We start from the raw sequence: 23,979 nt of genomic DNA, 5'->3' as shown, positions 1-23,979 counted from the left end.
CTTGAACCTGTAAGACAAAAAAAAAAGTCAATACATGTATAGAAACTGAATGATCACCTACCTGTTAGACAGTAGCAAACAGTAAGACAGCAAGCCCTACACAGTGGCAGATGGATGGACCCTTGATAGACAGATGCACCATCAGGGAGGGAAGGGGTAAAGACATCCTCGGCACCTGAAAGACAACAAATAAAATTAATACATGTATAGAAACTGAATGATCACCTACCTGTTGTCACCTAATGGCAACCTCAGAACCTGAAAGACAACAAAGACAGTCAATACAGGTTTTGAAACGGAAAGATCACTTACCTTTTACACAGTTGCAGAACAATAGACAGTTAGCCAGACACAGCTGCAGATGGACAGATTGATGGTGGCTGGATCTACGGTCAGGGAGTGAGTGGCTCTGAAGGTCCTAAACGTGTAAGACAAAAAAAAAATGTCAATACATGTATAGAAATTGATTGATGACCAAACTCTTACACACTTGCAGTCAGATAGATATCGAGTCACACACACCATTGCAATGGACAGACCCTTGTTTGATGGATCCACCATTTGGAAGGAGAGGGGTGTCCTGAAGTCCTGAAAGCCTGTAAGACAACAAAGAAAGTCAATACATGTATAGAAACTGAATGATCACCTACCTGTTAGACAATAGCAAACAGATAGACAGCGAGCCATACACAGCGGCAGATGGATGGACCCTTGATGGACAGATGCACCATCAGGGAGGGAAGAGGTAATGGCATCCTCAGAACCTGAAAAACAACAAAGAAAATCAATACATGTATAGAAACTGAATGATCACCTACCTGTTGTCCCCTAATGGCAACCTCAGAACCTGAAAGACAACAAAGACAGTCAATACAGGTTTTGAAACGGAAAGATCACTTACCTTTTACACAGTTGCAGAACAATAGACAGTGAGCCAGACACAGCTGCAGATGGACAGATTGATGGTGGCTGGATCTACGGTCAGGGAGTGAGTGGCTCTGAAGGTCATAAACGTGTAAGACAAAAACAAACGTCAATACATGTATAGAAATTGATTGATGACCGAACTCTTACACACTTGCAGTCAGATAGATATCGAGTCACACACACCATTGCAATGGACAGACCCTTGTTTGATGGATCCACCATTTGGAAGGAGAGGGGTGTCCTGAAGTCCTGAAAGCCTGTAAGACAACAAAGAAAGTCAATACATGTATAAAAACTGAATGATCACCTACCTGTTAGACAGGTGCAGACAGATGGACAGCGAGCCCTACACAGTGGCAGATGGATGGACCCTTGATGGACAGATGCACCATCAGGGAGGGAAGGGGTAAAGGCATCCTCGGAAACTGAAAGACAACAAAGACAATCAATACAAGTTTTGAAACAGAAAGATCACTTACCTTTTACACAGTTGCAGAACAATAGACAGTTAGCCAGACACAGCTGCAGATGGACAGATTGATGGTGGCTGGATCTACGGTCAGGGAGTGAGTGGCTCTGAAGGTCCTAAACGTGTAAGACAAAAAAAAAATGTCAATACATGTATAGAAATTGATTGATGACCAAACTCTTACACACTTGCAGTCAGATAGATATCGAGTCACACACACCATTGCAATGGACAGACCCTTGTTTGATGGATCCACCATTTGGAAGGAGAGGGGTGTCCTGAAGTCCTGAAAGCCTGTAAGACAACAAAGAAAGTCAATACATGTATAGAAACTGAATGATCACCTACCTGTTAGACAATAGCAAACAGTAAGACAGCGAGCCATACACAGTGGCAGATGGATGGACCCTTGATGGACAGATGCACCATCAGGGAGGGAAGAGGTAATGGCATCCTCAGAACCTGAAAAACAACAAAGAAAATCAATACATGTATAGAAACTGAATGATCACCTACCTGTTGTCCCCTAATGGCAACCTCAGAACCTGAAAGACAACAAAGACAGTCAATACAGGTTTTGAAACGGAAAGATCACTTACCTTTTACACAGTTGCAGAACAATAGACAGTGAGCCAGACACAGCTGCAGATGGACAGATTGATGGTGGCTGGATCTACGGTCAGGGAGTGAGTGGCTCTGAAGGTCATAAACGTGTAAGACAAAAACAAACGTCAATACATGTATAGAAATTGATTGATGACCGAACTCTTACACACTTGCAGTCAGATAGATATCGAGTCACACACACCATTGCAATGGACAGACCCTTGTTTGATGGATCCACCATTTGGAAGGAGAGGGGTGTCCTGAAGTCCTGAAAGCCTGTAAGACAACAAAGAAAGTCAATACATGTATAAAAACTGAATGATCACCTACCTGTTAGACAGGTGCAGACAGATGGACAGCGAGCCCTACACAGTGGCAGATGGATGGACCCTTGATGGACAGATGCACCATCAGGGAGGGAAGGGGTAAAGGCATCCTCGGAAACTGAAAGACAACAAAGACAATCAATACAAGTTTTGAAACAGAAAGATCACTTACCTTTTACACAGTTGCAGAACAATAGACAGTTAGCCAGACACAGCTGCAGATGGACAGATTGATGGTGGCTGGATCTACGGTCAGGGAGTGAGTGGCTCTGAAGGTCATAAACGTGTAAGACAAAAACAAACGTCAATACATGTATAGAAATTGATTGATGACCAAACTCTTACACACTTGCAGTCAGATAGATATCGAGTCACACACACCATTGCAATGGACAGACCCTTGTTTGATGGATCCACCATTTGGAAGGAGAGGGGTGTCCTGAAGTCCTGAAAGCCTGTAAGACAACAAAGAAAGTCAATACATGTATAGAAACTGAATGATCACCTACCTGTTAGACAGTAGCAAACAGATAGACAGCGAACCATACACAGTGGCAGATGGATGGACCCTTGATGGACAGATGCACCATCAGGGAGGGAAGAGGTAATGGCATCCTCAGAACCTGAAAGACAACAAAGACAGTCAATACAGGTTTTGAAACGGAAAGATCACTTATCTTTTTAGTGAGGGAGGGGCTCAGAAGGTCCTGAACCTGTAAGACAAAAAAAAAGTCAATCCATGTATAGAAACTGAATGATCACCTACCTGTTAGACAGTAGCAAACAGTAAGACAGCGAGCCCTACACAGTGGCAGATGGATGGACCCTTGATAGAGAGATGCACCATCAGGGAGGGAAGGGGTAAAGACATCCTCGGCACCTGAAAGACAACAAATAAAATTAATACATGTATAGAAACTGAATGATCACCTACCTGTTGTCACCTAATGGCAACCTCAGAACCTGAAAGACAACAAAGACAGTCAATACAGGTTTTGAAACGGAAAGATCACTTACCTTTTACACAGTTGCAGAACAATAGACAGTGAGCCAGACACAGCTGCAGATGGACAGATTGATGGTGGCTGAATCTACGGTCAGTGAGGGAGGGGCTCAGAAGGTCCTGAACCTGTAAGACAAAAAAAAAAAGTCAATACATGTATAGAAACTGAATGATCACCTACCTGTTAGACAGTAGCAAACAGATAGATAGTGAGCCGTACACAGTGGCAGATGGATGGACCCTTGATGGACAGATGCACCACCAGGGAGGGAAGGAGTAAAGGCATCCTCGGAACCTGTAAGACAAGAAAGAAAATCAATACATGTATAGAAACTGAATGATCACCTACCTGTTGTCACCTAATGGCAACCTCAGAACCTGAAAGACAACAAAGACAGTCAATACAGGTTTTGAAACAGAAAGATGACTTACCTTTTACACAGTTGCAGAACAATAGACAGTGAGCGAGACAGCTGCAGGTGGACAGATTGATGGTGGCTGGATCTACGGTCAGGGAGTGAGTGGCTCTGAAGGTCCTAAACGTGTAAGAAAAAAAAAAAACGTCAATACATGTATAGAAATTGATTGATGACCAAACTCTTACACACTTGCAGTCAGATAGTTAGCGAGTCGAACAAACCATTGCAATGGACAGATCCTTGTTTGATGGATCCACCATTAGGAAGGAGGGGGGAGTCCTGAAAGCCTGTAAGACAACAAAGAAAGTCAATACATGTATAGAAACTGAATGATCACCTACCTGTTAGACAGTAGCAAACAGATAGACAGCGAGCCATACACAGTGGCAGATGGATGGACCCTTGATGGACAGATGCACTATCAAGGAGGGAAGAGGTAACGGCATCCTCAGAACCTGAAAGACAACAAAGACAGTCAATACAGGTTTTGAAACGGAAAGATCACTTACCTTTTACACAGTTGCAGAACAATAGACAGTGAGCCAGACACAGCTGCAGATGGACAGATTGATGGTGGCTGGATCTACGGTCAGGGAGTGAGTGGCTCTGAAGGTCCTAAACGTGTAAGACAAAAAAAAACGTCAATACATGTATAGAAATTGATTGATGACAAAACTCTTTCACACTTGCAGTCAGATAGTTAGCGAGTCACAGACACCATTGCAATGGACAGACCCTTGTCTGATGGATCCACCATTTGGAAGGAGAGGGGTGTCCTGAAGTCCTGAAAGCCTGTAAGACAACAAAGAAAGTCAATACATGTATAAAAACTGAATGATCACCTACCTGTTAGACAGGTGCAGACAGATGGACAGCGAGCCCTACACAGTGGCAGATGGATGGACCCTTGATGGACAGATGCACCATCAGGGAGGGAAGGGGTAAAGGCATCCTCGGAACCTGAAAGACAACAAAGACAATCAATACAAGTTTTGAAACAGAAAGATCACTTACCTGTTGTCACCTAATGGGAACCTCAGAACCTGAAAGACAACAAAGACAGTCAATACAGGTTTTGAAACGGAAAGATCACTTACCTTTTACACAGTTGTAGAACAATAGACAGTGAGCCAGACACAGCTGCAGAAGGAAAGATTGATGGTGGCTGAATCTACGGTCAGTGAAGGAAGGGCTCAGAAGGTCCTGAACCTGTAAGACAAAAAAAAAAGTCAATACATGTATAGAAACTGAATGATCAACTACCTGTTAGACAGTAGCAAACAGTAAGACAGCGATCCCTACACAGTGGCAGATGGATGGACCCTTGATAGACAGATGCACCATCAGGGAGGGAAGGGGTAAAGGCATCCTCGGAACCTGTAAGACAACAAAGAAAATCAATACATGTATAGAAACTGAATGATTACCTACCTGTTGTCACCTAATGGCAACCTCAGAACCTGAAAGACAACAAAGACAGTCAATACAGGTTTTGAAACGGAAAGATCACTTACCTTTTACACAGTTGCAGAACAATAGACAGTTAGCCAGACACAGCTGCAGATGGACAGATTGATGGTGGCTGGATCTACGGTCAGGGAGTGAGTGGCTCTGAAGGTCATAAACGTGTAAGACAAAAACAAACGTCAATACATGTATAGAAATTGATTGATGACCAAACTCTTACACACTTGCAGTCAGATAGATATCGAGTCACACACACCATTGCAATGGACAGACCCTTGTTTGATGGATCCACCATTTGGAAGGAGAGGGGTGTCCTGAAGTCCTGAAAGCCTGTAAGACAACAAAGAAAGTCAATACATGTATAGAAACTGAATGATCACCTACCTGTTTTCACCTAATGGCAACCTCAGAACCTGAAAGACAACAAAGACAGTCAATACAGGTTTTGAAACGGAAAGATCACTTACCTTTTGCACAGTTGCAGAACAATAGACAGTTAGCCAGACACAGCTGCAGATGGACAGATTGATGGTGGCTGGATCTACGGTCAGGGAGTGAGTGGCTCTGAAGGTCATAAACGTGTAAGACAAAAACAAACGTCAATACATGTATAGAAATTGATTGATGACCAAACTCTTACACACTTGCAGTCAGATAGATATCGAGTCACACACACCACTGCAATGGACAGACCCTTGTTTGATGGATCCACCATTAGGAAGGAGGGGGGAGTCCTGAAAGCCTGTAAGACAACAAAGAAAGTCAATACATGTATAGAAACTGAATGATCACCTACCTATTAGACAGTAGCAAACAGATAGATAGTGAGCCATACACAGTGGCAGATGGATGGACCCTTGATGGACAGATGCACTATCAGGGAGGGAAGGGGTAAAGGCATCCTCAGAACCTGAAAGACAACAAAGACAGTCAATACAGGTTATGAAACAGAAAGATCACTTACCTTTTACACAGTTGCAGAACAATAGACAGTTAGCCAGACACAGCTGCAGATGGACAGATTGATGGTGGCTGGATCTACGGTCAGGGAGTGAGTGGCTCTGAAGGTCATAAACGTGTAAGACAAAAACAAACGTCAATACATGTATAGAAATTGATTGATGACCAAACTCTTACACACTTGCAGTCAGACAGATATCGAGTCACACACACCATTGCAATGGACAGACCCTTGCTTGATAGATCCACCATTTGGAAGGAGAGGGGTGTCCTGAAGTCCTGAAAGCCTGGCATCCTCGGAACCTGAAAGACAACAAAGAAAATCAATACATGTATAGAAACTGAATGATCACCTACCTGTTGTCACCTAATGGCAACCTCAGAACCTGAAAGACAACAAAGACAGTCAATACAGGTTTTGAAACGGAAAGATCACTTAAATTTTACACAGTTGCAGAACAATAGACAGTTAGCCAGACACAGCTGCAGATGGACAGATTGATGGTGAATGAATCTACGGTCAGTGAGGGAGGGGCTCAGAAGGTCCTGAACCTGTAAGACAAAAAAAAAAAGTCAATACATGTATAGAAACTAAATGATCACCTACCTGTTAGACAGTAGCAAACAGTAAGACAGCGAGCCCTACACAGTGGCAGATGGATGGACCCTTGATAGACAGATGCACCATCAGGGAGGGAAGGGGTAAAGGCATCCTCGGAACCTGAAAGACAACAAAGAAAATCAATACATGTATAGAAACTGAATGATCACCTACCTGTTGTCACCTAATGGCAACCTCAGAACCTGAAAGACAACAAAGACAGTCAATACAGGTTTTGAAACGGAAAGATCACTTACCTTTTACACAGTTGCAGAACAATAGACAGTTAGCCAGACACAGCTGCAGATGGACAGATTGATGGTGGCTGGATCTACGGTCAGGGAGTGAGTGGCTCTGAAGGTCCTAAACGTGTAAGACAAAAAAAAAACGTCAATACATGTATAGAAATTGATTGATGACCAAACTCTTTCAAACTTGCGGTCAGATAGTTAGCGAGTCACACACACCATTGCAATGGACAGACCCTTGTTTGATGGATCCACCATTTGGAGGGAGAGGGGTGTCCTGAAGTCCTGAAAGCCTGTAAGACAACAAAGAAAGTCAATACATGTATAGAAACTGAATGATCACCTACCTGTTGTCACCTAACGGCAACCTCAGAACCTGAAAGACAACAAAGACAGTCAATACAGGTTTTGAAACGGAGAGATCACTTACCTTTTACACAGTTGCAGAACAATAGACAGTGACCCAGACACAGCTGCAGATGGACAGATTGATGGTGGATGGATCTACGGTCAGGGAGTGGCTCTGAAGGTCCTAAACGTGTAAGAAAAAAAAAAAAAACGTCAATACATGTATAGAAATTGATTGATGACCAAACTCTTACACACTTGCAGTCAGATAGTTAGCGAGTCGAACACACCATTGCAATGGACAGATCCTTGTTTGATGGATCCACCATTAGGAAGGAGGGGGGAGTCCTGAAAGCCTGTAAGACAACAAAGAAAGTCAATACATGTATAGAAACTGAATGATCACCTACCTGTTAGACAGTAGCAAACAGATAGACAGCGTGCCATACACAGTGGCAGATGGATGGACCCTTGATAGACAGATGCACTATCAGGGAGGGAAGAGGTAATGGCATCCTCAGAACCTGTAAGACAACAAAGAAAGTCAATACATGTATAGAAACTGAATGATCACCTACCTGTTAGACAGTAGCAAACAGATAGATAGTGAGCCGTACACAGTGGTAGATGGATGGACCCTTGATGGACAGATGCACCATCAGGGAGGGAAGGGGTAAAGGCATCCTCGGAACCTGTAAGACAACAAAGAAAATCAATACATGTATAGAAACTGAATGATCACCTACCTGTTGTCACCTAATGGCAACCTCAGAACCTGAAAGACAACAAAGACAGTCAATACATGTATAGAAACTGAATGATCACCTACCTGTTAGACAGTAGCAAACAGATAGACAGCGAGCCCTACACAGTGGCAGATGGATGGACCCTTGATGGACAGATGCACTATCAGGGAAGGAAAAGGTAATGGCATCCTCAGAACCTGAAAGACAACAAAGACAGTCAATACAGGTTTTGAAACGGAAAGATCACTTACCTTTTACACAGTTGTAGAACAATAGACAGTGAGCCAGACACAGCTGCAGATGGACAGATTGATGGTGGCTGAATCTACGGCCAGTGAGGGAGGGGCTCAGAAGGTCCTGAACCTGTAAGACAAAAAAAAAAGTCAATACATGTATAGAAACTGAATGATCACCTACCTGTTAGACAGTAGCAAACAGTAAGACAGCGAGCCCTACACAGTGGCAGATGGATGGACCCTTGATAGACAGATGCACCATCAGGGAGGGAAGAGGTAAAGGCATCCTCGGAACCTGTAAGACAACAAAGAAAATCAATACATGTATAGAAACTGAATGATCACCTACCTGTTGTCACCTAATGGCAACCTCAGAACCTGAAAGACAACAAAGACAGTCAATACAGGTTTTGAAACGGAAAGATCATCTACCTTTTACACAGTTGCAGAACAATAGACAGTGAGCCAGACACAGCTGCAGATGGACAGATTGATGGTGGCTGGATCTACGGTCAGGGAGTGAGTGGCTCTGAAGGTCATAAACGTGTAAGACAAAAACAAACGTCAATACATGTATAGAAATTGATTGACGACCACACTCTTACACACTTGCAGTCAGATAGATATCGAGTCACACACACCATTGCAATGGACAGACCCTTGCTTGATGGATCCACCATTTGGAAGGAGAGGGGTGTCCTGAAGTCCTGAAAGCCTGTAAGACAACAAAGAAAGTCAATACATGTATAGAAAATGAATGATCACCTACCTGTTAGACAGTAGAAAACAGATAGACAGCGAGCCCTACACAGTGGCAGATGGATGGACCATTGATGGACAGATGCACTATCAGGGAGGGAAGAGGTAATGGCATCCTCAGAACCTGAAAGACAACAAAGACAGTCAATACAGGTTTTGAAACGGAAAGATCACTTACCTTTTAAACAGTTGTAGAACAATAGACAGTGAGCCAGACACAGCTGCAGATGGACAGATTGATGGTGGCTGAATCTACGGTCAGTGAGGGAGGGGCTCAGAAGGTCCTGAACCTGTTAGACAAAAAAAAAAGTCAATACATGTATAGAAACTGAATGATCACCTACCTGTTAGACAGTAGCAAACAGTAAGACAGCGAGCCCTACACAGTGGCAGATGGATGGACCCTTGATAGACAGATGCACCATCAGGGAGGGAAGGGGTAAAGGCATCCTCGGAACCTGTAAGAAAACAAAGAAAATCAATACATGTATAGAAACTGAATGATCACCTACCTGTTGTCACCTAATGGCAACCTCAGAACCTAAAAGACAACAAAGACAGTCAATACAGGTTTTGAAATGGAAAGATCACTTACCTTTTACACAGTTGCAGAACAATAGACAGTTAGCCAGACACAGCTGCAGATGGACAGATTGATGGTGGCTGGATCTACGGTCAGGGAGTGAGTGGCTCTGAAGGTCCTAAACGTGTAAGACAAAAACAAACGTCAATACATGTATAGAAATTGATTGATGACCAAACTCTTACACACTTGCAGTCAGATAGATATCGAGTCACACACACCATTGCAATGGACAGACCCTTGTTTGATGGATCCACCATTTGGAAGGAGAGGGGTGTCCTGAAGTCCTGAAAGCCTGTAAGACAACAAAGAAAGTCAATACATGTATAGAAACTGAATGATCACCTACCTGTTAGACAGTAGCAAACAGATAGATAGTGAGCCGTACACAGTGGCAGATGGATGGACCCTTGATGGACAGATGCACCATCAGGGAGGGAAGGGGTAAAGGCATCCTCGGAACCTGTAAGAAAACAAAGAAAATCAATACATGTATAGAAACTGAATGATCACCTTCCTGTTGTCACCTAATGGCAACCTCAGAACCTGAAAGACAACAAAGACAGTCAATACAGGTTTTGAAATGGAAAGATCACTTACCTTTTACACAGTTGCAGAACAATAGACAGTTAGCCAGACACAGCTGAAGATGGACAGATTGATGGTGGCTGGATCTACGGTCAGGGAGTGAGTGGCTCTGAAGGTCCTAAACGTGTAAGACAAAAACAAACGTCAATACATGTATAGAAATTGATTGATGACCAAACTCTTACACACTTGCAGTCAGATAGTTAGCGAGTCGAACAAACCATTGCAATGGACAGATCCTTGTTTGATGGATCCACCATTAGGAAGGAGGGGGGAGTCCTGAAAGCCTGTAAGACAACAAAGAAAGTCAATACATGTATAGAAACTGAATGATCACCTACCTGTTAGACAGTAGCAAACAGATAGACAGCGAGCCATACACAGTGGCAGATGGATGGACCCTTGATGGACAGATGCACTATCAAGGAGGGAAGAGGTAACGGCATCCTCAGAACCTGAAAGACAACAAAGACAGTCAATACAGGTTTTGAAACGGAAAGATCACTTACCTTTTAAACAGTTGCAGAACAATAGACAGTTAGCCAGACACAGCTGCAGATGGACAGATTGATGGTGGCTGGATCTACGGTCAGGGAGTGAGTGGCTCTGAAGGTCATAAACGTGTAAGACAAAAACAAACGTCAATACATGTATAGAAATTGATTGATGACCAAACTCTTACACACTTGCAGTCAGATAGATATCGAGTCACACACACCATTGCAATGGACAGACCCTTGTTTGATGGATCCACCATTTGGAAGGAGAGGGGTGTCCTGAAGTCCTGAAAGCCTGTAAGACAACAAAGAAAGTCAATACATGTATAGAAACTGAATGATCACCTACCTGTTTTCACCTAATGGCAACCTCAGAACCTGAAAGACAACAAAGACAGTCAATACAGGTTTTGAAACGGAAAGATCACTTACCTTTTGCACAGTTGCAGAACAATAGACAGTTAGCCAGACACAGCTGCAGATGGACAGATTGATGGTGGCTGGATCTACGGTCAGGGAGTGAGTGGCTCTGAAGGTCATAAACGTGTAAGACAAAAACAAACGTCAATACATGTATAGAAATTGATTGATGACCAAACTCTTACACACTTGCAGTCAGATAGATATCGAGTCACACACACCACTGCAATGGACAGACCCTTGTTTGATGGATCCACCATTAGGAAGGAGGGGGGAGTCCTGAAAGCCTGTAAGACAACAAAGAAAGTCAATACATGTATAGAAACTGAATGATCACCTACCTATTAGACAGTAGCAAACAGATAGATAGTGAGCCATACACAGTGGCAGATGGATGGACCCTTGATGGACAGATGCACTATCAGGGAGGGAAGGGGTAAAGGCATCCTCAGAACCTGAAAGACAACAAAGACAGTCAATACAGGTTATGAAACAGAAAGATCACTTACCTTTTACACAGTTGCAGAACAATAGACAGTTAGCCAGACACAGCTGCAGATGGACAGATTGATGGTGGCTGGATCTACGGTCAGGGAGTGAGTGGCTCTGAAGGTCATAAACGTGTAAGACAAAAACAAACGTCAATACATGTATAGAAATTGATTGATGACCAAACTCTTACACACTTGCAGTCAGATAGATATCAAGTCACACACACCATTGCAATGGACAGACCCTTGCTTGATAGATCCACCATTTGGAAGGAGAGGGGTGTCCTGAAGTCCTGAAAGCCTGTAAGACAACAAAGAAAGTCAATACATGTATAGAAACTGAATGATCACCTACCTGTTAGACAGTAGCAAACAGATAGATAGTGAGCCGTACACAGTGGTAGATGGAGGGACCCTTGATAGACAGATGCACCATCAGGGAGGGAAGGGGTAAAGGCATCCTCGGAACCTGAAAGACAACAAAGAAAATCAATACATGTATAGAAACTGAATGATCACCTACCTGTTGTCACCTAATGGCAACCTCAGAACCTGAAAGACAACAAAGACAGTCAATACAGGTTTTGAAACGGAAAGATCACTTAAATTTTACACAGTTGCAGAACAATAGACAGTTAGCCAGACACAGCTGCAGATGGACAGATTGATGGTGAATGAATCTACGGTCAGTGAGGGAGGGGCTCAGAAGGTCCTGAACCTGTAAGACAAAAAAAAAAAAAAAGTCAATACATGTATGGAAACTAAATGATCACCTACCTGTTAGACAGTAGCAAACAGTAAGACAGCGAGCCCTACACAGTGGCAGATGGATGGACCCTTGATAGACAGATGCACCATCAGGGAGGGAAGGGGTAAAGGCATCCTCGGAACCTGAAAGACAACAAAGAAAATCAATACATGTATAGAAACTGAATGATCACCTACCTGTTGTCACCTAATGGCAACCTCAGAACCTGAAAGACAACAAAGACAGTCAATACAGGTTTTGAAACGGAAAGATCACTTACCTTTTACACAGTTGCAGAACAATAGACAGTTAGCCAGACACAGCTGCAGATGGACAGATTGATGGTGGCTGGATCTACGGTCAGGGAGTGAGTGGCTCTGAAGGTCCTAAACGTGTAAGACAAAAAAAAAACGTCAATACATGTATAGAAATTGATTGATGACCAAACTCTTTCAAACTTGCGGTCAGATAGTTAGCGAGTCACACACACCATTGCAATGGACAGACCCTTGTTTGATGGATCCACCATTTGGAGGGAGAGGGGTGTCCTGAAGTCCTGAAAGCCTGTAAGACAACAAAGAAAGTCAATACATGTATAGAAACTGAATGATCACCTACCTGTTGTCACCTAACGGCAACCTCAGAACCTGAAAGACAACAAAGACAGTCAATACAGGTTTTGAAACGGAGAGATCACTTACCTTTTACACAGTTGCAGAACAATAGACAGTGACCCAGACACAGCTGCAGATGGACAGATTGATGGTGGCTGGATCTACGGTCAGGGAGTGGCTCTGAAGGTCCTAAACGTGTAAGAAAAAAAAAAAAAACGTCAATACATGTATAGAAATTGATTGATGACCAAACTCTTACACACTTGCAGTCAGATAGTTAGCGAGTCGAACACACCATTGCAATGGACAGATCCTTGTTTGATGGATCCACCATTAGGAAGGAGGGGGGAGTCCTGAAAGCCTGTAAGACAACAAAGAAAGTCAATACATGTATAGAAACTGAATGATCACCTACCTGTTAGACAGTAGCAAACAGATAGACAGCGTGCCATACACAGTGGCAGATGGATGGACCCTTGATAGACAGATGCACTATCAGGGAGGGAAGAGGTAATGGCATCCTCAGAACCTGTAAGACAACAAAGAAAGTCAATACATGTATAGAAACTGAATGATCACCTACCTGTTAGACAGTAGCAAACAGATAGATAGTGAGCCGTACACAGTGGTAGATGGATGGACCCTTGATGGACAGATGCACCATCAGGGAGGGAAGGGGTAAAGGCATCCTCGGAACCTGTAAGACAACAAAGAAAATCAATACATGTATAGAAACTGAATGATCACCTACCTGTTGTCACCTAATGGCAACCTCAGAACCTGAAAGACAACAAAGACAGTCAATACAGGTTTTGAAACGGAAAGATCACTTACCTTTTACACAGTTGCAGAACAATAGACAGTGAGCGAGACAGCTGCAGGTGGACAGATTGATGGTGGCTGGATCTACGGTCAGGGAGTGGCTCTGAAGGTCCTAAACGTGTAAGAAAAAAAAAAAAAACGTCAATACATGTATAGAAATTGATTGATGACCAAACTCTTACACACTTGCAGTCAGATAGTTAGCGAGTCGAACACACCATTGCAATGGACAGATCCTTGTTTGATGGATCCACCATTAGGAAGGAGGGGGGAGTCCTGAAAGCCTGTAAGACAACAAAGAAAGTCAATACATGTATAGAAACTGAATGATCACCTACCTGTTAGACAGTAGCAAACAGATAGACAGCGAGCCCTACACAGTGGCAGATGGATGGACCCTTGATGGACAGATGCACTATCAGGGAAGGAAGAGGTAATGGCATCCTCAGAACCTGAAAGACAACAAAGACAGTCAATACAGGTTTTGAAACGGAAAGATCACTTACCTTTTACACAGTTGCAGAACAATAGACAGTGAGCCAGACACAGCTGCAGATGGACAGATTGATGGTGGCTGGATCTACGGTCAGGGAGTGAGTGGCTCTGAAGGTCATAAACGTGTAAGACAAAAACAAACGTCAATACATGTATAGAAATTGATTGATGACCACACTCTTACACACTTGCAGTCAGATAGATATCGAGTCACACACACCATTGCAATGGACAGACCCTTGCTTGATGGATCCACCATTTGGAAGGAGAGGGGTGTCCTGAAGTCCTGAAAGCCTGTAAGACAACAAAGAAAGTCAATACATGTATAGAAAATGAATGATCACCTACCTGTTAGACAGTAGAAAACAGATAGACAGCGAGCCCTACACAGTGGCAGATGGATGGACCATTGATGGACAGATGCACTATCAGGGAGGGAAGAGGTAATGGCATCCTCAGAACCTGAAAGACAACAAAGACAGTCAATACAGGTTTTGAAACGGAAAGATCACTTACCTTTTAAACAGTTGTAGAACAATAGACAGTGAGCCAGACACAGCTGCAGATGGACAGATTGATGGTGGCTGAATCTACGGTCAGTGAGGGAGGGGCTCAGAAGGTCCTGAACCTGTTAGACAAAAAAAAAAGTCAATACATGTATAGAAACTGAATGATCACCTACCTGTTAGACAGTAGCAAACAGTAAGACAGTGAGCCCTACACAGTGGCAGATGGATGGACCCTTGATAGACAGATGCACCATCAGGGAGGGAAGGGGTAAAGGCATCCTCGGAACCTGTAAGAAAACAAAGAAAATCAATACATGTATAGAAACTGAATGATCACCTACCTGTTGTCACCTAATGGCAACCTCAGAACCTAAAAGACAACAAAGACAGTCAATACAGGTTTTGAAATGGAAAGATCACTTACCTTTTACACAGTTGCAGAACAATAGACAGTTAGCCAGACACAGCTGCAGATGGACAGATTGATGGTGGCTGGATCTACGGTCAGGGAGTGAGTGGCTCTGAAGGTCCTAAACGTGTAAGACAAAAACAAACGTCAATACATGTATAGAAATTGATTGATGACCAAACTCTTACACACTTGCAGTCAGATAGATATCGAGTCACACACACCATTGCAATGGACAGACCCTTGTTTGATGGATCCACCATTAGGAAGGAGGGGGGAGTCCTGAAAGCCTGTAAGACAACAAAGAAAGTCAATACATGTATAGAAACTGAATGATCACCTACCTGTTAGACAGTAGCAAACAGATAGACAGCGAGCCATACATAGTGGCAGATGGATGGACCCTTGATGGACAGATGCACTATCAGGGAGGGAAGAGGTAATGGCATCCTCAGAACCTGAAAGACAACAAAGACAGTCAATACAGGTTTTGAAATGGAAAGATCACTTACCTTTTACACAGTTGCAGAACAATAGACAGTTAGCCAGACACAGCTGCAGATGGACAGATTGATGGTGGCTGGATCTACGGTCAGGGAGTGAGTGGCTCTGAAGGTCATAAACGTGTAAGACAAAAACAAACGTCAATACATGTATAGAAATTGATTGATGACCAAACTCTTACACACTTGCAGTCAGATAGATATCGAGTCACACACACCATTGCAATGGACAGACCCTTGTTTGATGGATCCACCATTTGGAAGGAGAGGGGTGTCCTGAAGTCCTGAAAGCCTGTAAGACAACAAAGAAAGTCAATACATGTATAGAAACTGAATGATCACCTACCTGTTGTCACCTAATGGCAACCTCAGAAACTGAAAGACAACAAAGACAGTCAATACAGGTTTTGAAACGGAAAGATCACTTACCTTTTACACAGTTGCAGAACAATAGACAGTGAGCGAGACACAGCTGCAGGTGGACAGATTGATGGTGGCTGGATCTACGGTCAGGGAGTGAGTGGCTCTGAAGGTCCTAAACGTGTAAGAAAAAAAAAACGTCAATACATGTATAGAAATTGATTGATGACCAAACTCTTACACACTTGCAATGGACAGACCCTTGTTTGATGGATCCAGCATTACGAAGGAGGGGGGAGTCCTGAAAGCCTGTAAGACAACAAAGAAAGTCAATACATGTATAGAAACTGAATGATCACCTACCTGTTAGACAATAGCAAACAGATAGACAGCGAGCCATACACAGTGGCAGATGGATGGACCCTTGATAGACAGATGCCCCATCAGGGAGGGAAGGGGTAAAGGCATCCTCGGAACCTGTAAGACAACAAAGAAAATCAATACATGCATAGAAACTGAATGATCACCTACCTGTTGTCACCTAATGGCAACCTCAGAACCTGAAAGACAACAAAGACAGTCAATACAGGTTTTGAAACGGAAAGATCACTTACCTTTTACATAGTTGTAGAACAATAGACAGTGAGCCAGACACAGCTGCAGATGGACAGATTGATGGTGGCTGAATCTACGGTCAGTGAGGGAGGGGCTCAGAAGGTCTTGAACCTGTAAGACAAAAAAAAAAGTCAATACATGTATAGAAACTGAATGATCACCTACCTGTTAGACAGTAGCAAACAGTAAGACAGCAAGCCCTACACAGTGGCAGATGGATGGACCCTTGATAGACAGATGCACCATCAGGGAGGGAAGGGGTAAAGACATCCTCAGAACCTGAAAGACAACAAATAAAATCAATACATGTATAGAAACTGAATGATCACCTACCTGTTGTCACCTAATGGCAACCTCAGAACCTGAAAGACAACAAAGACAGTCAATACAGGTTTTGAAACGGAAAGATCACTTACCTTTTACACAGTTGCAGAACAATAGACAGTTAGCCAGACACAGCTACAGATGGACAGATTGATGGTGGCTGGATCTACGGTCAGGGAGTGAGTGGCTCTGAAGGTCCTAAACGTGTAAGACAAAAACAAACGTCAATACATGTATAGAAATTGATTGATGACAAAACTCTTACACACTTGCAGTCAGATAGATATCGAGTCACACACACCATTGCAATGGAAAGACCCTTGTTTGATGGATCCACCATTTGGAAGGAGAGGGGTGTCCTGAAGTCCTGAAAGCCTGTAAGACAAGAAAGAAAGTCAATACATGTATAGAAAGTGAATGTTCACATACCTGTTAGACAGTAGCAAACAGGTAGACAGCGAGCCATACACAGTGGCAGATGGATGGACCCTTGATGGACAGATGTACCATCAGGGAGGGAAGAGGTAATGGCATCCTCAGAACCTGAAAGACAACAAAGACAGTCAATACAGGTTTTGAAACGGAAAGATCACTTACCTTTTACACAGTTGCAGAACAATAGACAGTGAGCCAGACACAGCTGCAGATGGACAGATTGATGGTGGCTGGATCTACGGTCAGGGAGTGAGTGGCTCTGAAGGTCCTAAACGTGTAAGACAAAAACAAACGTCAATACATGTATAGAAATTGATTGATGACAAAACTCTTACACACTTGCAATGGACAGACCCTTGTTTGATGGATCCAGCATTAGGAAGGAGGGGGGAGTCCTGAAAGCCTGTAAGACAACAAAGAAAGTCAATACATGTATAGAAACTGAATGATCACCTACCTGTTAGACAGTAGCAAACAGATAGATAGTGAGCCGTACACAGTGGTAGATGGATGGACCCTTGATGGACAGATGCACCATCAGGGAGGGAAGGGGTAAAGGCATCCTCGGAACCTGTAAGACAACAAAGAAAATCAATACATGTATAGAAACTAAATGATCACCTACCTGTTGTCACCTAATGGCAACCTCAGAACCTGAAAGACAACAAAGACAGTCAATACAGGTTTTGAAACCGAAAGATCACTTACCTTTTACACAGTTGCAGAACAATAGACAGTGAGCGAGACAGCTGCAGGTGGACAGATTGATGGTGGCTGGATCTACGGTCAGGGAGTGAGTGGCTCTGAAGGTCCTAAACGTTTAAGACAAAAACAAACGTCAATACATGTATAGAAATTGATTGATGACCAAACTCTTACACACTTGCAGTCAGATTGTTAGCGAGTCGAACACACCATTGCAATGGACAGACCCTTGTTTGATGGATCCACCATTTGGAAGGAGAGGGGTGTCCTGAAGTCCTGAAAGCTTGTAAGACAAAAAAGAAAGTCAATACATGTATAGAAACTGAATGATCACATACCTGTTAGACAGTAGCAAACAGATAGACAGCGAGCCATACACAGTGGCAGATGGACGGACCTTTGATGGACAGATGCACCATCAGGGAGGGAATAGGTAATGGCATCCTCAGAACCTGAAAGACAACAAAGACAGTCAATGCAGGTTTTGAAACGGAAAGATCACTTACCTTTTACACAGTTGCAGAACAATAGACAGTGAGCCAGACACAGCTGCAGATGGACAGATTGATGGTGGCTGAATCTACGGTCAGTGAGGGAGGGGCTCAGAAGGTCCTGAACCTGTAAGACAAAAAAAAAAAGTCAATACATGTATAGAAACTGAATGATCACCTACCTGTTGTCACCTAATGGCAACCTCAGAACCTGAAAGACAACAAAGACAGTCAATGCAGGTTTTGAAACGGAAAGATCACTTACCTTTTACACAGTTGCAGAACAATAGACAGTGAGCGAGCCACAGCTGCAGGTGGACAGATTGATGGTGGCTGGATCTACGGTCAGGGAGTGAGTGGCTCTGAAGGTCCTAAACGTGTAAGAAAAAAAAAAAAACGTCAATACATGTATAGAAATTGATTGATGACCAAACTCTTACACACTTGCAGTCAGATAGTTAGCGAGTCGAACACACCATTGCAATGGACAGATCCTTGTTTGATGGATCCACCATTAGGAAGGAGGGGGGAGTCCTGAAAGCCTGTAAGACAACAAAGAAAGTCAATACATGTATAGAAACTGAATGATCACCTACCTGTTAGACAGTAGCAAAGAGACAGACAGCGAGCTATACACAGTGGCAGATGGATGGACGCTTGCTGGACAGATGCACTATCAGGGAGGGAAGAGGTAATGGCATCCTCAGAACCTGAAAGACAACAAAGACAGTCAATACAGGTTTTGAAACGGAAAGATCACTTACCTTTTACACAGTTGCAGAACAATAGACAGTGAGCCAGACACAGCTGCAGATGGACAGATTGATGGTGGCTGGATCTACGGTCAGGGAGTGAGTGGCTCTGAAGGTCCTAAACGTGTAAGACAAAGAAAAACGTCAATACATGTATAGAAATTGATTGATGACCAAACTCTTTCACACTTGCAGTCACATAGTTAGCGAGTCACACACACCATTGCAATGGACAGACCCTTGTTTGATGGATCCACCATTTGGAAGGAGAGGGGTGTCCTGAAGTCCTGAAAGCCTGTAAGACAACAAAGAAAATCAATACATGTATAAAAACTGAATGATCACCTACCTGTTAGACAGGTGCAGACAGATGGACAGCGAGCCCTACACAGTGGCAGATGGATGGACCCTTGATGGACAGATGCACCATCAGGGAGGGAAGGGGTAAAGGCATCCTCGGAAACTGAAAGACAACAAAGACAGTCAATACAGGTTTTGAAACGGAAAGATCACTTACCTTTTACACAGTTGCAGAACAATAGACAGTGAGCGAGACAGCTGCAGGTGGACAGATTGATGGTGGCTGGATCTACGGTCAGGGAGTGAGTGGCTCTGAAGGTCCTAAACGTGTAAGAAAAAAAAAAACGTCAATACATGTATAGAAATTGATTGATGACCAAACTCTTACACACTTGCAATGGACAGACCCTTGTTTGATGGATCCAGCATTACGAAGGAGGGGGGAGTCCTGAAAGCCTGTAAGACAACAAAGAAAGTCAATACATGTATAGAAACTGAATGATCACCTACCTGTTAGACAGTAGCAAACAGTAAGACAGCGAGCCCTACACAGTGGCAGATGGATGGACCCTTGATAGACAGATGCACCATCAGGGAGGGAAGGGGTAAAGGCATCCTCGGAACCTGTAAGACAACAAAGAAAATCAATACATGCATAGAAACTGAATGATCACCTACCTGTTGTCACCTAATGGCAACCTCAGAACCTGAAAGACAACAAAGACAGTCAATACAGGTTTTGAAACGGAAAGATCACTTACCTTTTACATAGTTGTAGAACAATAGACAGTGAGCCAGACACAGCTGCAGATGGACAGATTGATGGTGGCTGAATCTACGGTCAGTGAGGGAGGGGCTCAGAAGGTCTTGAACCTGTAAGACAAAAAAAAAAGTCAATACATGTATAGAAACTGAATGATCACCTACCTGTTAGACAGTAGCAAACAGTAAGACAGCAAGCCCTACACAGTGGCAGATGGATGGACCCTTGATAGACAGATGCACCATCAGGGAGGGAAGGGGTAAAGACATCCTCGGCACCTGAAAGACAACAAATAAAATTAATACATGTATAGAAACTGAATGATCACCTACCTGTTGTCACCTAATGGCAACCTCAGAACCTGAAAGACAACAAAGACAGTCAATACAGGTTTTGAAACGGAAAGATCACTTACCTTTTACACAGTTGCAGAACAATAGACAGTTAGCCAGACACAGCTGCAGATGGACAGATTGATGGTGGCTGGATCTACGGTCAGGGAGTGAGTGGCTCTGAAGGTCCTAAACGTGTAAGACAAAAAAAAAATGTCAATACATGTATAGAAATTGATTGATGACCAAACTCTTACACACTTGCAGTCAGATAGATATCGAGTCACACACACCATTGCAATGGACAGACCCTTGTTTGATGGATCCACCATTTGGAAGGAGAGGGGTGTCCTGAAGTCCTGAAAGCCTGTAAGACAACAAAGAAAGTCAATACATGTATAGAAACTGAATGATCACCTACCTGTTAGACAATAGCAAACAGATAGACAGCGAGCCATACACAGTGGCAGATGGATGGACCCTTGATGGACAGATGCACCATCAGGGAGGGAAGAGGTAATGGCATCCTCAGAACCTGAAAAACAACAAAGAAAATCAATACATGTATAGAAACTGAATGATCACCTACCTGTTGTCCCCTAATGGCAACCTCAGAACCTGAAAGACAACAAAGACAGTCAATACAGGTTTTGAAACGGAAAGATCACTTACCTTTTACACAGTTGCAGAACAATAGACAGTGAGCCAGACACAGCTGCAGATGGACAGATTGATGGTGGCTGGATCTACGGTCAGGGAGTGAGTGGCTCTGAAGGTCATAAACGTGTAAGACAAAAACAAACGTCAATACATGTATAGAAATTGATTGATGACCAAACTCTTACACACTTGCAGTCAGATAGATATCGAGTCACAGACACCATTGCAATGGACAGACCCTTGTTTGATGGATCCACCATTTGGAAGGAGAGGGGTGTCCTGAAGTCCTGAAAGCCTGTAAGACAACAAAGAAAGTCAATACATGTATAGAAACTGAATGATCACCTACCTGTTAGACAGTAGCAAACAGATAGACAGCGAACCATACACAGTGGCAGATGGATGGACCCTTGATGGACAGATGCACCATCAGGGAGGGAAGAGGTAATGGCATCCTCAGAACCTGAAAGACAACAAAGACAGTCAATACAGGTTTTGAAACGGAAAGATCACTTATTTTTTTAGTGAGGGAGGGGCTCAGAAGGTCCTGAACCTGTAAGACAAAAAAAAGGTCAATCCATGTATAGAAACTGAATGATCACCTACCTGTTAGACAGTAGCAAACAGTAAGACAGCGAGCCCTACACAGTGGCAGATGGATGGACCCTTGATAGACAGATGCACCATCAGGGAGGGAAGGGGTAAAGGCATCCTCGGAACCTGTAAGACAACAAAGAAAATCAATACATGCATAGAAACTGAATGATCACCTACCTGTTGTCACCTAATGGCAACCTCAGAACCTGAAAGACAAAAAAGACAGTCAATACAGGTTTTGAAACAGAAAGATCACTTACCTTTTACATAGTTGTGGAACAATAGACAGTGAGCCAGACACAGCTGCAGATGGACAGATTGATGGTGGCTGGATCTACGGTCAGGGAGTGAGTGGCTCTGAAGGTCCTAAATGTGTAAGACAAAAAAACACGTCAATACATGTATAGAAATTGATTGATGACCAAACTCTTACACACTTGCAGTCAGATAGTTAGCAAGTCACACACACCATTGCAATGGACAGACCCTTGTTTGATGGATCCACCATTTGGAAGGAGAGGGGTGTCCTGAAGTCCTGAAAGCTTGTAAGACAAAAAAGAAAGTCAATACATGTATAGAAACTGAATGATCACATACCTGTTAGACAGTAGCAAACAGATAGACAGCGAGCCATACACAGTGGCAGATGGATGGACCATTGATGGACAGATGCACTATCAGGGAGGGAAGAGGTAATGGCATCCTCAGAACCTGAAAGACAACAAAGACAGTCAATACAGGTTTTGAAACGGAAAGATCACTTACCTTTTAAACAGTTGTAGAACAATAGACAGTGAGCCAGACACAGCTGCAGATGGACAGATTGATGGTGGCTGAATCTACGGTCAGTGAGGGAGGGGCTCAGAAGGTCCTGAACCTGTTAGACAAAAAAAAAAAGTCAATACATGTATAGAAACTGAATGATCACCTACCTGTTAGACAGTAGCAAACAGTAAGACAGCGAGCCCTACACAGTGGCAGATGGATGGACCCTTGATAGACAGATGCACCATCAGGGAGGGAAGGGGTAAAGGCATCCTCGGAACCTGTAAGAAAACAAAGAAAATCAATACATGTATAGAAACTGAATGATCACCTACCTGTTGTCACCTAATGGCAACCTCAGAACCTAAAAGACAACAAAGACAGTCAATACAGGTTTTGAAATGGAAAGATCACTTACCTTTTACACAGTTGCAGAACAATAGACAGTTAGCCAGACACAGCTGCAGATGGACAGATTGATGGTGGCTGGATCTACGGTCAGGGAGTGAGTGGCTCTGAAGGTCCTAAACGTGTAAGACAAAAACAAACGTCAATACATGTATAGAAATTGATTGATGACCAAACTCTTACACACTTGCAGTCAGATAGATATCGAGTCACACACACCATTGCAATGGACAGACCCTTGTTTGATGGATCCACCATTTGGAAGGAGAGGGGTGTCCTGAAGTCCTGAAAGCCTGTAAGACAACAAAGAAAGTCAATACATGTATAGAAACTGAATGATCACCTACCTGTTAGACAGTAGCAAACAGATAGATAGTGAGCCGTACACAGTGGCAGATGGATGGACCCTTGATGGACAGATGCACCATCAGGGAGGGAAGGGGTAAAGGCATCCTCGGAACCTGTAAGAAAACAAAGAAAATCAATACATGTATAGAAACTGAATGATCACCTTCCTGTTGTCACCTAATGGCAACCTCAGAACCTGAAAGACAACAAAGACAGTCAATACAGGTTTTGAAATGGAAAGATCACTTACCTTTTACACAGTTGCAGAACAATAGACAGTTAGCCAGACACAGCTGCAGATGGACAGATTGATGGTGGCTGAATCTACGG

This window comes from Salminus brasiliensis, chromosome 12 (assembly GCF_030463535.1).
Source record: "Salminus brasiliensis chromosome 12, fSalBra1.hap2, whole genome shotgun sequence".
In the NCBI taxonomy this organism is placed as follows: Eukaryota; Metazoa; Chordata; class Actinopteri; order Characiformes; family Bryconidae; genus Salminus; species Salminus brasiliensis.
This window is presented reverse-complemented; position numbering follows the sequence as displayed.